This window comes from Mesoplodon bidens (genome assembly GCF_964165515.1).
Source record: "Mesoplodon bidens genome assembly, chromosome: 10".
Classification (NCBI taxonomy): domain Eukaryota; kingdom Metazoa; phylum Chordata; class Mammalia; order Artiodactyla; family Ziphiidae; genus Mesoplodon; species Mesoplodon bidens.
Window position 1 is genome coordinate 30628506 of NC_138172.1, and position 15877 is coordinate 30644382.

Below are 15877 nucleotides of genomic sequence, written 5' to 3' on the forward strand. Positions count from 1 at the left end.
CTTTACTTGCCATTGTAGCCCCTCTAGTACAGTATCCAGCACATAGTGGGAGCTCAGTGAATATTTCTGAATGAGTAAACATATAAGCAAGAGCAGAAAGATAAAAATAAATATCATGTATGCAGGAATAAGAATAACTAACTTGGAGTGTGTGTATTGGGGCCCGGTGAGAGAGAGAATGGTGTAGATAGCAAAGAACCACTTATAGTCATCGTTGACAATACAAGATAAATTGTAACTATTTCAAAGGAAAAAAATCAACAGAGATGAGAGAGTATGGAAGATTTTCGAGGCAGAAAGCCTAGAAACTAGACGAAAATGTGTTTTAAATTGCGGGGTGGGTGCGGCACAGTGGTAATCAACTGTCCAATATAACATGAACCAAGAATTAGCTCAGGAAAGAGCAGAGAATGTGTCTAAGAAGGTAGAGAGACAGATGATTTTCAATGGAGTATTGGGGACAGGTGTCAGACTGCAAGGACGTAAAAGAAAATAGAGGTAAAGAAAAGAAAACATTTGGGTATGAATGGAGAGACAGAAACCAACCAACACTTACCAGCTACATAGTGTGGAGTGGAGAAGTGTTCCAAGATGGAAGAGATGGATCTATGTAAAAGGGGGGAGGAAGCAGTTCATGGGGGGAGTGAGTGAGTTAGGGGCAGAAGACTGGGAAGAGGCTACATGGCCAGGCAGCACACAGGGAGCAGTGTCCCTCAGGAGACCACGGGCTGCAGGATGCTGATAGAAAGATTAGCTGTGGGAAGAGGCAGACTGCCTCCCAGGAGAGCACTAGCAAGGAGAGGGAAGAGAGAGGCACAGAGGAACCAATAGCACAGGTGTGGTGTAGCCTTGGTCTGTTTCAGGAAGTAAGAACCAAGGGCTTCAGGTGTAAACCCAGTCTGGGGGAAAAAAGGAAGCCTGGAACATAGGCTTTTGATGCTTTGTCTGCAAAAAGAACAGGGAAAAGCAAACTCTCCCGCTCACATTATGAAGGAGAATGCCTCTTCTGAGTTACACCAGAGGAAAAGAACTTTTAGAAGTTGTGTGTTGGAAGCACCAGTTGCCACAAAAGTGCTGAGTTCCCCCGGAAGATCACACTGGGCCATCTGTTAGTGGCAGGGCTGAGCATTAGTTATGTGGACAGCAACCCAGCTGACTGAGGAGACCCAGCGCATCTCCACCGCAGCATCAGGCGTGTTAGCCAGGACATGTCAATTTGGTAACCTCGCTCTAATCAAATGATGAATGGCCAACCTGTGAAGGAGAACCACGGTCCCTTAGCCCTGGAAGGCCTGGCCATCTGAATCACACTTGGCACTGAGTGAGGCCTGCACAGTGCTCCTCAGGTGGAACCGCCATCATCAGGAAACATTAGGAAAGGGGGGCATGCATTCCAGAGCCACACACAAGTTGGCAGCTCTGAAAAGGAGAGTTTGGGGGAAGAAGAATTACTACTGACAGCACCAACGTTTTTTCCAAACATACTTTTAATTGATGAGCCCATTATATCTCTCCCAAAAGCATTTTTAAAACTTAATAAATGACTGCTTACTATGGAGCACAATACAATCCCTTACAAGTTAAGTTGTTCTCGTGAATCACTTGTAATTACTGGGCATTTTCAAGCCCAGGGGATGTATAACTATATTATTGTATTCCTGTGATTTTTATGAAGTCAAGACAAGGAAACAAATCACAGGAACTGAATTAATCTCTTCACCAGACTTCATAATAATTAGCAGAAAACTTAAAAATCCCATAAACCAAAAAACCATCACTATTAAATCATCAGGTCTTTTTCCAACCAGTACTTGGATTGTTTACTCCCGAAAGGAAAGGGGGAAAAAAAGGAGGTGAGAAGGGGAGGGAGAAAAGGATGGGAGGAAGGGGCTGAGTGAGAGAGATGAGGGAGAAGGGAACAGGGGGAAAGGGAAGAAGAGAAGAGAGGGACAGAGAGAAGGAGGGAGCCAGGAGATTACAGTAGTTTCCCATGGCTGCTGTAACAGATTGCCACAAACTGGGTGGCTTAGAGCAGCACAAATTTATTCTCTCACAGATCCGGAGGTCAGAAGCCTAAATCAAAGTGCTGGCAAGATTGTACTCCTTCTGGAGGCTTCATGGGGAGAATCTGCTTCCTTGTCTTTTCCAGCTTCTGGCAGCCACCACATTCCTTAGCTCATAGCCCTTTCCTCCATTTTCAGAGTGCATTACTCCAGCCTCTGCTTCCTTTGTCCCAGCTCCCAGCCTTTGACCTTGCCCCCTCTTATGAGAAGCCTTGTGATTACATTGAGCCCATCCAGATAATCCAGGATAATCTCCGCATCTCAAGATTATTAATCACATCTGTAAAGTCTCATTTGCTGTGTAAAGTAACATAGTAACAGGTTCCAGGGGGTAGGATATGGACTTCTTAGAGGGGCCATTATTCAGTCGGCCACAGGCATTGAAAAGTTTGCCAACGGAACATGAAAAGTATGCCAACTGGAACTCTACACCACTTTGATACTGAATGACCTTCAAGTCAGGTTGTAGGAATGGCTTTTTAAAATGACCTCTCTAAAAAAGATGCAGAATGTGCCATGTTGTCCTCCTGACAATTTTTTCAAAACACGTTCACACCTATAATCTGATTTTCTCCTCCAAAGATACCTTGTCAGATAAGAAAGGCAGTTTTTCCCTAGTTGCAAATGAGAAGACTGAAGGAGAAAGGCTGGCTGACTTCTGCCCCGCCCACCCCACCCCCTGCCAATCACCCAGGGAGCCACCAGCAACTGAAGAGGACAGTTGTCCACTTCTCTGTCCACTGCATGACACTCATCAACTATACTTACTTTATAGCGTTTCTTAAGAAAAAGAAAAAAAAAAGATGGAAAGAAAAGAAAGATGCAATCAAAGCCTCTTAAATCTTTCAAATCATTTGAAAAAGAGATCAAATAATTTACCCTCCCCCACCCACATGCTCTGCCTACCAAGCATTCCTGTCACTTGGCCGTGGTCACTGTACATGGATATTTCCAGCAACGTGGACCTCACTGCTCTGCAAGTTAACCCACTCATAGGCACTACTCTTCAGGGTCTATTCCCTAAGTCAGTTGGAGTCCCAGGGCCTGCACTAAGTCGGTCTCAGAATTAAGGGCTGATACAGGATGATACACAGGTGCTGTTCAGGGTCAAAGGTCATTCTACAGGACACGTATCCACAAGCAGTCCATCGGCATTGCACTGGCCAGGGAGTCTGAAGCCTGGAGTCCTTTTCCTTTTTATTCTTCTGCCACTGGCTTGTTGAACAGTGTTGATTAAACCACCTTCCTTTATATGCAGCTGGTCCAAGGCAAAGTTTGGCGGAATGCTCTCACATGATGCTCAAGAGGATAGAGCCTGGAGCCATACTAGCTACTAGTTACTAAATACTGAGCAAGTTCCTTAATCTCTCTGAGCCTCAGTTTCCTCAGCTGTAAAACTGGGAGAGTAAAAGTCATCTGCATTGTAAGATCATTAAGAGGATGAGGGAGATGGTGTGTGCAAAGTGCACAAAGAGTATTTATAAAAGTAGCTCTTTCTCCAGGGATCTGGGCTCTCATTCTATGCTCAACTATCCAGCTTTCTTTCCTCCCACCCCATATGACATTGTGACTGGGTATATCCTCCCTCAGCAAAATCCCTTTGTTTCACATGCAACCTCTCAACAAACACACACACACACACACACACACACACAGTGCTATGCCTGTCAATGCTCTCAATATGCCACTAGTTCATTTAGCACTCAGCGTGCTGGGCACAATGTAGCACACAAAGGAAAATAAGAGTCTACCTTCTCAGAGTTCTACATTTAAGCAAAGAGAAGGCCCATGGGACAATAACTATAAGGCAAGATCAAATGTTGGAAGGTTCTGAGACAGATTTGTATAAATAATGTGCTTGAAGTTTCAGAGGCCAGAGAATAGCACTGGCTGAGAGTGGGAAAGCAGCAGCCATAAATTGTCATTCATTTGTCTTGACCCAAAGATGTAGGTGTGAGGAGGAAGAGCACTGTAGGCAATGGAGAGGCTTACAGGGAATAAACATTAGTGATGTATTTGCTAGGGCCCAATTCAGTCTTCCACTTTGCAGACCCAGAAAACTGATTAATTCAGGAGCCTAAGAGTGGAGCTGACACTCAGGGTAGACTCATATTAACCACCCTCAGGAACCTGAAGTATAACACCAGATGGTCAGTGTATTGCTTCCAAAGAGCAATGACTTGGATTAGAGTTATCCCATCAGTATATCCATCATATGTTTTCAAATCATAATCAAAAGTTGATTGACCATGAAAGCAGATCAAGGAGAGTTATGTAATGCAACTGTTTTCTGACTGACATAAGGCTACGGTGTCTGGTGCACTTAGGTGTCCTCTGATAAGTACTGAGGACCAAGATGCCCTTTCTCCCTTTTCTTTTTGACTAACCCAGCTCTTTCTAATTGACCCATCTTTGGTTTTATTCTAAGTCAATTATTTTAATTACATCATAAACACCCTGCTGATCTGGAAACCAGCCCATCTCTTTGAAATGCTTTTGAATATCTCTACTCAAGACTCATAACTCTCAGAGGGAAATAGAAAGCGGTTCAGTATGGTTCTGGGAGATGGCGGCTGCAAAGGTCTGATGGGACCAGACCACAGAAAAGGAGTTGGACTTCACACAGTGAGTGTAAATGGGAAGACTATGTGACAGGGTGATAATGACACTGACGGGTCACTTCGCTGACCTTCCTGGCTATCCATCAGCTTTTCCACAAGGAAGGGATTGCCCAGGGTCTGTGCCTTTCCCAGATGCAGGCTGCTGGGAGAAGTATTTTGAGGACAAATGTGACTTTGAGTGCTCCTAAATCGGGGGACCATTTTCTGATCCATGGGTGCAGTATCTGGGCTCACTCGGTATAAAACTCAAAAGAGTTGTGCTCTCAGGAAATGAGGTGGGGATGAGGGAATGTACATCTAGGATGAGAGAGGGAATAAGAATAAAAGTGGCAAAATGTTCCTGTTCCTCTATGTCATCCTGTCAAACTTCACCTCTTCAGTCTCCTAACACACTTCGGATATGATACTTTCTGGGAGCCCTCCTGAGCCCTCAGAATTAACCCCTCTTTCCTCTGTGCCAGGGGTCAGCAAGGGCTAAACAGTATGTATTTTAGGATTTGTGGGCCATATGGTCTCTGTGGCAACAACAATCAGTTCTGCTGTAACACTTGTTTCAAAAACGTGAATTTGTTCCAATGTGATTAACAACATGAGCATAACGTGAATTTCATGTTTATTTATGTACAATTTCCTCTATGAGAAACACTAGGTGGAGGCAGAAAACTTCAGCCTACTGAAACAAGATACCTAGGACTACACAGAACACTCACATGCATTCACCTCCAACACCCACGTCCACCTCAGGTCACCACACTATCCACATCCTGTGCTACAGCATTTTGTCAGATTTCACATAAGCCTTCTTCCACTACTTAACAGCTCACAAGCTGAAGCCTTTCTGGTAAACGCTAGGTCTTTTTTAAGGTAAACTTCCATATTTATTGTGGTATTTATATGTTTCTTAACCACTTAACGTGTAAAATTGTGTTGCCATCTTTATTAGGTTTCGAACCATTTTATATGTGTCCCTGACCAAGTTTTTAAGTGTTGTCCTCAATGTCATTTTCCCCATATGTCCTTTGAATTATATTGCACAATCTTGCATAGTCTGGTGATTTTTAGGAATATGTACCATGCTAAAGTAGAACTGACCGTACTCAACTGTGCCATTTTAGGGCAAAAGTGGCCAGCGACAACACGTAAAGGAGTGAGTTTAGGTGTGTTCCAGTAATATTCATTTATGAAAACAGGCAGCAGGCCAGATTTGTTCTGTTGTTTCTCTATGTTTTGTACATGATTCAGTCACTGCATTTAGCACCTGGATAGAGATTTATTTATTTGAATGTCCCTCTCCCCAACTACACCATAAGTTCCATGGAGACTGGGCTTCTTTTATCAATCTCTTTCCTCAGCACCCAGCACTGTATCTGGCAAGCAGTGGGCTCTCAGAAGTCCACTGAGTACTCTACCTCAGAGGAGAGGCAATCTCCTCTCCCAGCAGACATTCCAACCCCAAAGAGCAAGAGCTGTCCATCCTCTATCTCTCATTTCAGCCTGAGGCTTGGTGTAAGTAGTATTTATTGAAGCCTATCTCCTCAACATACTGGAGTGAGTACATGAATTTATGTAATTTTATGCTGTTCCTCAAAAGAAACCTGAAAATATTTATATTATTTCCGTTTCACGGGTAAGGGACTTAAATCTCCGAGTGGTTAAATAATTGTCCAAAGTCACACAGAGCAGAGCAGGGAATACTTTGGGTCCAGGGGAGCGAACTCGGAGCTTATCTGGGGTGCCCTCATGCTGACTTCCTTTCCTCCCTCTCCACAGCCAATGTGTCATGGAGATAACAAAAAAAAGACTTCACTGAAAAACCCTCCTATAGAAATGCCTTCTTAAAATCTAGTGGGATGTTACAGTAACCTAAACAAAGAAGCTTTAGAAACAAAATAGATGAGGTTTCTGGTACCCAGCAAAAGTACGGAGAAGCCAGTATTCAGCACCAACTTAACTTTCAGAAGTCTCTAGGACTACTTTTGTTCTTACCCAATTGGTTTGGTTTTATAGGATCACATTGGTTTTTACTTGGCTATGTGTGGTTCCTAAACTCTGTTTACAGAATGACAAAGGGTTTCAGTTTCACCTGAGTTGCCTTAACACACTATAGCCAAGAAAGCATTTGTTTGGCCCATTCTCCATTTATGTAAGAAATATAAGCAACTGTGCATAGTATCTTGCCTGAACTGGCAAAATTACCATCTGGAGCCTGCAAATATGAGTCAAAGGAATCCCTGGAAAAAAACCCCAAATGTTCAAAACCCACCTGGCCCCTATTATTGCTATGGAACCTTGTTTAAAGGCCCATGAATTAGCCAGTCCCCAAGGTCTGAGATGTCGATGAGGTGATCTGGTGCATTTCCTTGCAGACTGCCCTGGCCATGGCCGCCTCTTAGCAGAGCATGTCACAAACAGCCCAAGGGAGGAGAAGGTTTTCTGCTCTTTGATATGCTTCCTCCCTGGCTGGATGCCTGGACTGCAATGTGTACACAATCCATTTTATGAGACAGATGGAAATTGAGCTATAGCAAATAAATCATATGGCACTGCTTTTAGTGATGCCTTTCTATAGGGAATCTTCCTGCTGGCTAAGTGTGGCCTTGTACCTCCTCGATTAGGTACACAGATGTTTGGTTGACATTTGACTCCTGTGAGAAGTTTCTTATTTAAAAGCTCTCTGGAGCTTCTCAACAGGGTTCTGCCACTTAGATACTGTGAAGAGATTTGGGAATTGATTATTACAACCACACTCATTCTGCAGACACACACCCAGGCCAACACAGTTATAGACACACAGCTATACCACCAAAATCGCCAGCGCCCCCAAATGTTTTACACCCCACCCTACCAAAATGTCCCTTGCAAAGGCTGCGACTTGTGCAAAGCAGGTGATAACTTGGACATTGTAGCTCAAGTATTTCTTTCACATTCTCCAAATAGATGTCCTATATAAAAGCTAGAAAATGCTTCCCAAACAGGCAACAATCTGGAATTCCAGTTTTAACCATTATTGGCTATGTGTCCGCAGGCAACACAACTCTCAAATCCAAGTCTGTAAGGTTAGAATATTAATGCAACCTCATGAAAGCTTGGGGAGGAAAGCCCCTATAGCACAGTGCATCGAGCACTGTGTGTGTGTGTGTGTGTGTGCGCGCGTCTTTTATTTTTGTTTCTTTTGGAGGAGGGGGAGGGAGGTATTAATAAATACTACTTCTCTTCCCAGGTAACTTGCAAGTTTAAGGGCTGTCTACATTCTGGATGGCTTCTGGACTAAATATACAGAGCTGACGGAATTGCACTGCCAAGTAGCCAGACCTATTTATTGAGGGGAGATGATAACACAGGAAGGTGTAGCTATGCAATTAATAGTATTGGAAAAAATAGAATATCAAATCTAGGAAAACAGACTAATACAGATTGGGTACCCACGGTATGCCAGGCACTTAACATAAATTATTTTATTTAATCCTCAAACCAAATGAGGAAACGGAGGCTCTAAGAGATTAAGCATTTTGGCTAAGACCACCCAGCTCATGAGTGGCAGCCCTGCGATTACAAAAAGGCAGGTGGGTCTGTCTCAGAAGACAGGCTTTAGTTTTGCCCGGGTGCCTCTCGCCTCCTCAAAGCTAATCATGTAAAATGTGGGCAGTTACACAAGAACAGCACACATGAATAGAGCCAAACAGCACAGGACTAGAATTCTGAGGAGGCTCTGTGTGCAGCAGCTGCGAGGCACAGTAAATCAATCGTCAAAACTGGTTTAAAAATATACGTGGGGCAGACCCCCTAAATAGGCACTACGGAAGTCCAGAGAAGCCCTCTTAAGACAAACAACGCTGATGTGCGTACAACTGAATCCCATTGCTTTTCTGAGATCAGAGTGTGAAAAGGAGACAAACAGGTGGAACCTTGGATGTGTGCCAAGCCCATTCCAGATGAGAAAGAAAAGACAAATAGAAAAGACAAATTCTTACACTTCAGAACTTGATGAACAAAGAGTAGAGATTCACTGACTGGGGTCAACTCTTCTGATGAACCAAAAAAGAGTCACCCTTGATTAATATTCTTTTGCATCATCCAAAGGAGATAGGTCAAGATAAGGTAATGATAAGGTAATCGATGGACACATTGTTATTAAAGGGGTCATCTGCCAGTGGAAAGGGGGCAGCTTTCTTCCCTGAAGGGGTCATACCATAGCTAGAAGCTTCTGCCATCCCATAATTCTTAATAAAAAGCTTAATCTCACTGTAATGACTTTTAAACTCCCATGATTTTCTTTCATGACATGGAGGGACAGCAAAATAAAGTCATCACCCTTCTCTATTTTTTTAGCTAAATTGCTTCTTTTCTTGATTAATGACTAATTACCAGTTGTTTCATCTCTGCCTGGGGAGACTAAGGTGAAGAACCCTCTGACTGCACATTAGAATCACCTGGGAAGCTTTTACAAAATAATGATTCCTGGCCCTGCAACGGACCAAATGACTCAGAATCCCTGGGAAGGGTGGGCCCAGGAACGGATTTTTTTAATAAGTTCCTCAGGTGATTCTAACCTGCGGGAGGGTAGGTAGAGAACACCGGATAGTGCCAAGCACCCAGACTTTGTCCTAAGAATTGGGTCAGTGGTTTGGAATTTGAATTCTGGCTTCAACATTCACTAACTGTGTGACAATGGGCAAAACCTGATTTCTAAGGGTCAGCTCCCTCTCCAATAAAATAAAGATATTCAGGTTTCCAGGGTCAAATGACACAGACTATGCAGAAGACTTTCATAAGCTATGAAAACACTAAAAATAGGATTATGTTTATCACATATATTTGTTAGATAAAGTATGTTTTACAGATAAATGCACTCTACAACACCTTTAAATTCTATAAAATTGAGTAAGGCCATCTTAGGCTAGCCAATATGGATGAAAAAATAAAAATGATCAGGATCTCCTTAAACTTTTAGTGACAAGAAGATACAAAGGATATTTCTCTGGAAGATGGAAAGGGACATTCCCTGAAGCTGATGAGTCGCTGATTTATCCTCAGGCTCACACTACTAAAGAGCTTATCCTCCTACAGAGGACATGTCCCCTTGGGTCACAGCAGCAAGTCTGTGTGTCAGTAACTGAGGCACCTGTACTTGTGGCATGCTAGGGAGTGACGACACTTAATTATTCCTAAAGAGTCGTTTATTGATCACTGGGTAGGAAGAGAAAGCAGGTCCTTTATCTAAATTACCTCTGATCAATTGATTTGACAGGTGCTGAAGATTCAGTGACAGGCAGAGGTTTGCATGAAATTAGCAAAACAGAATAAGCTATATTCCTGTATGATCAGCCAAAGTCTCCTAAGGGAGGAAAAAAAAATCACAGATAGATTCAGTCCACGAGGCATGTCCTATTAGGAGAAGTACTGAAATGCAAAACTCAACAAGGTCAGATGATGGTTTGGAATAAGACACAAGAGGCTTGCTCCCTATCTGACACAAAGGCACCAGGTGGAATACGGACAGTAACGGCCAGCATCTGGGTGGCTACTTGAGATTTATGAAGTAAGGGACTTGGAGGCCCCGAGGTGGTTATTACATGCTTGTAAGTGCCAGCAGGAGAGCTCTGGGCCTGCCAACTTGCCTGCTCTAGTTGCAGTTTTATTCCACAGAATGGAAGAGAGAGAAGGCAAGAAAGGGACCATCTTTCCCCAGAGTGTCATTTATTATAAAATTTTGCATATCATCAAAAGGTACTTTAATAGAGAATGGATTATGTAAACTATCATGCATCTCTAAAATAGAATACCAAGGAGCCATTACAAACAATGTTATAGAAAAATGTCCTTGACATGGCGAATGTTGACAATATATTGTTTTAAAAAGCAATCTATGTCTTATATGAGGCCTTTTATTAAAAATGGAGTAAATTTTACATATGTTCATACTACAAATATTTACTGGATGCCTGCCACAAATCTAGACATTGGAAAAATAACTGTGGAAAACAAAAGCCTCTGCTGCCTGGAACTTAGATTCTAGGGACAGGATGCAGGAAATAAACAAATGAGCATGCAAATATATAGTATGTCATACGATAATAAGTGCATGGAGAAAAATAAAGCAGAGTAGGGGGTGTAGGGATTTCCAGGGAAGGAACTCCCCTGCGTATAAGGAAGGCCTCACTGTTAACTATCAGGGAGATGATTAGGAGATGATGATGTGCTTGGTAGAGAGAAGGCTTTGATGGGCAGGAGAGTGCTTGGTATACTCAAGGGACAGCAAAGAGTGGCAAGACAGATTAAGCAAAAGGAAGTGACAGATGAGGTCCCAGTAAAGTTGGAAGGGACCATGCCAGGCCATGTGGTATACAGATATATGCCACATATAATTATTTAGGGTCTTCCCAGAGTGAGATGGGCAGTCATGGGAGGGTTTGGAACAGATTTGTGATGTGATCTGTTTTAAGATGAAAAGAGTCAATCTGGCTGCCATGTTGAACATGTGTTGGAAAGGGGTCAAAGCAGGAAAGCAGTCAGGAGTTTACTGTAATAATCCTGGTCAGCAACGATCATGCTTGGACTAGCATGGTGGTGGCACAGGGGCTGAGGAGGGGCAGATTCTAGACGTATTTGGCAGGTGAAGCTGATGTGGCTGCTGAAGGGCATAGAGTGTAAGAGAGAGGAGTCAAGGAGGACTCCAGGCTTTCGGGTATCACGTGATGCTGACAAGGTAGGTAGGAAGAGGACTGAGAAGTGATCATTGGATATGGGGACCTAGGTGATGTGGTTCAGATGAAATCTCAACTGAAGAGGATGAAAGAGAGGATGGGAGGAGAGGAACTGAAGACAGTGAATGTAGACGACTCTTTTGAGGAGATTTTCTAGGTAAAAATGGAGTGGTATGAGATGTAAGCTTAAGCAAGTGATAGAAATAAACATGTTAACAGTGACTGGTTTTAAGTAGCAGGAGTCTGAGTAAATTTACACCCTCACTACAAGTCCCCTTCACCCCCGTTTTGTTCATTGCTCATGTTTTCTAAATTTTCCAAATGAGCCTGCATTATATTTAAAAGTGGAAAACTAAAGTTTTTCTTTTTGTTTTTTTTTGCGGTACGCAGGCCTCTCACTGTTGTGTCCTCTCCCGTTGTGGAGCACAGGCTCCGGACACGCAGGCTCAGCGGCCATGGCTCACGGGCCCAACCGCTCCACGGATAGTGGGATCTTCCCGGACCAGGGCACGAACCGGCGTCCCCTGCATCGGCAGCATCGGCAGGCGGACTCTCAACCACTGCACCACCAGGGAAGCCCAATTTAAGTATTTTTTAAGAAAACACTAGGTCCTGGAAAATATGACTTCCTGACTTAAAGGAGATAAGATACACAAAAAAGAAAACTAGCTCAGAACCAAAAATAGAAAAAAGAGGAGAAAGAAGAGTAGAAAGCATAGCCCTCCTGTGAATTATATCTACGCTACCATTCATGTAAATTAAAAGTGCATAATAGAAAACAACACTATATCTTTATGTCTATGTGTGTGTGCATAAGTACAACAGAATAAACTGGAAGGATTCACATTAAATCCACAACAGCACTAAATCCACAACAGCGACTACTTTTGGATGATGAGTAAAGGGTAATGGGCCAGGGTGTGAAGCAAAAAGGAACTTCAGTTTTATTTATTTTGGGTTAAAAATCAAAGACTGGAAGCAAATATGAAAAAGAAATGTTCAAGGTAACGATTTCTTGTGGTGAATACGATGTGTGTCACGTTATTTTCAATGTTTTAAAAAAATCTCACCAAACATACACCAAAGAATCATACCTACTCTTTCCCCGCAACACCCTCATGCCATTCCATCTCTTTCCAAGTAAAGTCATGTGTTAGCAACAAAACAATCTGTTAAATTAAGATTAAAAAATCAGCTTTTTAGCATTAAACACTTGTTTATTCATACACTATTAAGTGCGTACCTATAGTACACACATAAGATATTACAGTTGTAATTACATTGTAATGATCAGGATAAACAACTTCTAAACAACAAAGGTTACATCCTATTAAGAGACTTAGAGTTGAGGATATCAAAAGGAAGAAAGGAGATGAGAGTAAACTCACCAACAGAAGACAAAATCAGATAATTCTGCGTAGCATAGATTTTGATGAGATTATGACTTTTGATAAATCTTACACAGGTAATAGCTTAGAATATATATTAGCTGCTAAATCCAAATGCAAAGGAAAAATCAGGTATACCTTGCTGATTTTTTTCAAGACTTCTTTCTTCCATTTTAGAAATAACCGTTTTGTTTCAAAAAGAGAACATAAATTTCTTCCTCGTGTGAATGACATCATCAGCCTTTATGGCCAATCAAAGGAAAAGGAAGAAACAATTAGTGACAACTCAACAATGTTAAACTTGTCCTTTTTCAAAACAGATTTACAGTTAGAAGCCAGTGAATTTCCGCAGGACTAGAACGGGAGTGTGCCTATCCCATTACCTCTGGAATTTCTAATCACCTTCACTGACCGCACTGCAGACCAGAATTTTCCCAGGAGAAAGCAGCAAGGTTGTGATTAATGTTTTCAGAACAGCGTGGAGCTCAACAAACAAGAGAACTTTAGTCCAGAATAAGCTTCAGAATTCACATCCTACCAACCTGCACTAACAGAGGAAAAACACCAAGAAAATAATGGATTTGTGAAGGTCAGACGACAGAGAGAGCTAGAGTGAGGACTGGGAGCCCATGCCTTCTCCAGACTGTGAATACGTTTACATCTTATCTTTCTCAGGGTGATTATGTAACCCAGTAGCCAAACTCCAGCATAATATAAGCCAGGTTTCTCATACATTTATAGTCTCTCACTCACTCATCACCCTACCCATCACTCTCACTTTATCTCCCTCTTGTTCTCTCTCTCCTTTCTAAACAATCTTTTTTCCCATCAAGTATAATATATAATACAGACTATTGAAAGAGCAGTTTTGTAAAGTACTCCCCTAAGGAGGTTAGCGTATTTCACAAAGATGAAAAAGTTTAAACCTAAGTGAAATAGGATTAACCTTGAAGAATATTCTCAGTGAGAAAATGCTTCCTGCACTGCCTATTTCCATCATTAAAGTCAGAGTAAAGACAGAGTCCCTCAAATGAATTCTCTGTAAGAAATTACAATGCGTTTTTTCAACTCAAAGATAACCTTCTTTTTAAAAAAGCATATTCTGGATTTCCTGGATGACTATTATCTAGTCAAGTACTGCCATGCAAATTCAGAGCCAGTATTTTTATTGGGACCCAGTTGGTAATACTTGCATTGTCTTGGGCAAATGAGAAAAGAACAAAAGCAAAATTAGCGAATATTCAAGATAAAAAGCCAAATTATGTCCAAGAATCCTCTATGAACAAAGTTTGAGAGGAAAAAGAAGGAAGAATTGAGTCATCACACAACAGACAGGACAGGCATGCTAAACTCAGAGGAAAAAAAAAACCTCCAATGGCCAATACTATACTCAAATTTTCTCAGCAATTTCATTTTCAGTAAAACCACATCATCTGTCACATTAAGTTAGTGTACTTAATTTGAATTTTATTCACTTTATGGATTGTTTGTATTTAATTTGTAAATTGCTTTAGTTTTATCTTTGTATAAGAGCTACAAACATGAGGTGTTTATAAGCAGTTTAAAGTTTATATGTATTTATGTAACAATTTAATAAACATAAGTCACCACTGTAAAGCAATTATACTCCAATGAAGATGTTAAAAAAATATATAAGTCAACATGGCAAGAGTCTATAAAATTTTATTCCTTTTGAAAGGAGTCTATATATTGCTCAGTTTTGAGAAGCACTGAGTTAAAATAATATCTACACTGAATATTACTTATAGCAGTCGAATAATAGCCACCAAAATATGCTCTCAGCCCAGTCTCTGGAACCTGTGAATATGTTACTTTCTGAGACAAAAAGAATTTTGCAGGTATAATTAAATTAAAAATCTTGTGACAAGGAGAGTATCCTGGATTATCCAGGTGGGCCTGATATAATTATTAAGATCCTTACAAGAGGAGACAGGAGATCGGAATGAGAAACAGGAGATGTGAGGACAGAAGCAAGAGGTTGGAGTAATACAAGGAAGGGGTCACAAATTGAGAAACAGGTGGCTTCTGTAAGCTAAAAAGGGGAGGAAAAAGAGTCTCTCCTGAAGCCTCCAGAAGGAGGGCAACCCTGCCAACACCTTTATTTGGTACTTCTGACCTCCAGAACTCTGAGAATAAATCTGTATCGCTTTAAAACACAGCATTTGGGGCAATTCGTTACAGCAGCAGTAGGAAACTAATGCACTTCTTAATCCATCTGTATAGAATGATCTTAAGACCAATATGTGCCACCGTGTTAACCAGGAAGCAGATCCATTGCCCCCCTTTTTTTTAAAACATCTTTATTAGAGTATAATTGCTTTACAACGGTGTGTTAGTTTCTGCTTTATAACAAAGTGAATCAGCTATACATATACATATGTTCCCATATCTCTTCCCTCTTGCATCTCCCTCCCACCCTCCCTATCTCAACAAAGAGGCTCTAGTATCCTGAGCAAAGCAGAGTCAGATTTCAATGGGAGAAAGAGAAGGGAAACATGGAAGTGAAGATGAAGCCAGGCAGAGTGCCCCACTGGCAGGCCCTTTGTTGGAAATGGAACAGTACACAGCTACTAGGTTTCTCATTAGCCAGTGGGGGCTGGCAGGAAATGACAGGAAGCTGGAGCCATAGGACAGTAATCCAAAGGAGAAAGTGGCTGGACAGGGGAGATAGTACTGGAGACTGACTGCACGTGGCCACTCTTGCAATTTTGCCTAGATCTGACCCTTGCCTCTGAATCTTTAAATCTGTGCTCAAACTGTTTCCCCAGCATTTCTGTTCCCTGGGTAAGCGAGGCTCCGCATAGGTCTGCTCTAGGGAAGAAGGCAGATTCTGACAGCACTCAAGAGTCAAGGCAAATCAAGCTCACCCCTACTGAAACTGACCCAGGCTACAAGGCAGGGCCAAGGGCATAGAGACCAACAGAGAAAGCCCTTCTCTTCCTGTCCCTGACTGAGAGATTGGGGAAGGAAATCGAGTCAAAGGACAAACAGAACCTGAATAATTACTCAGAAAGCATTAGAAACGGAGTATCAACCACCACTACTTTGTTATTTTATCCCCTAAGGAACTAGGAGAGCGA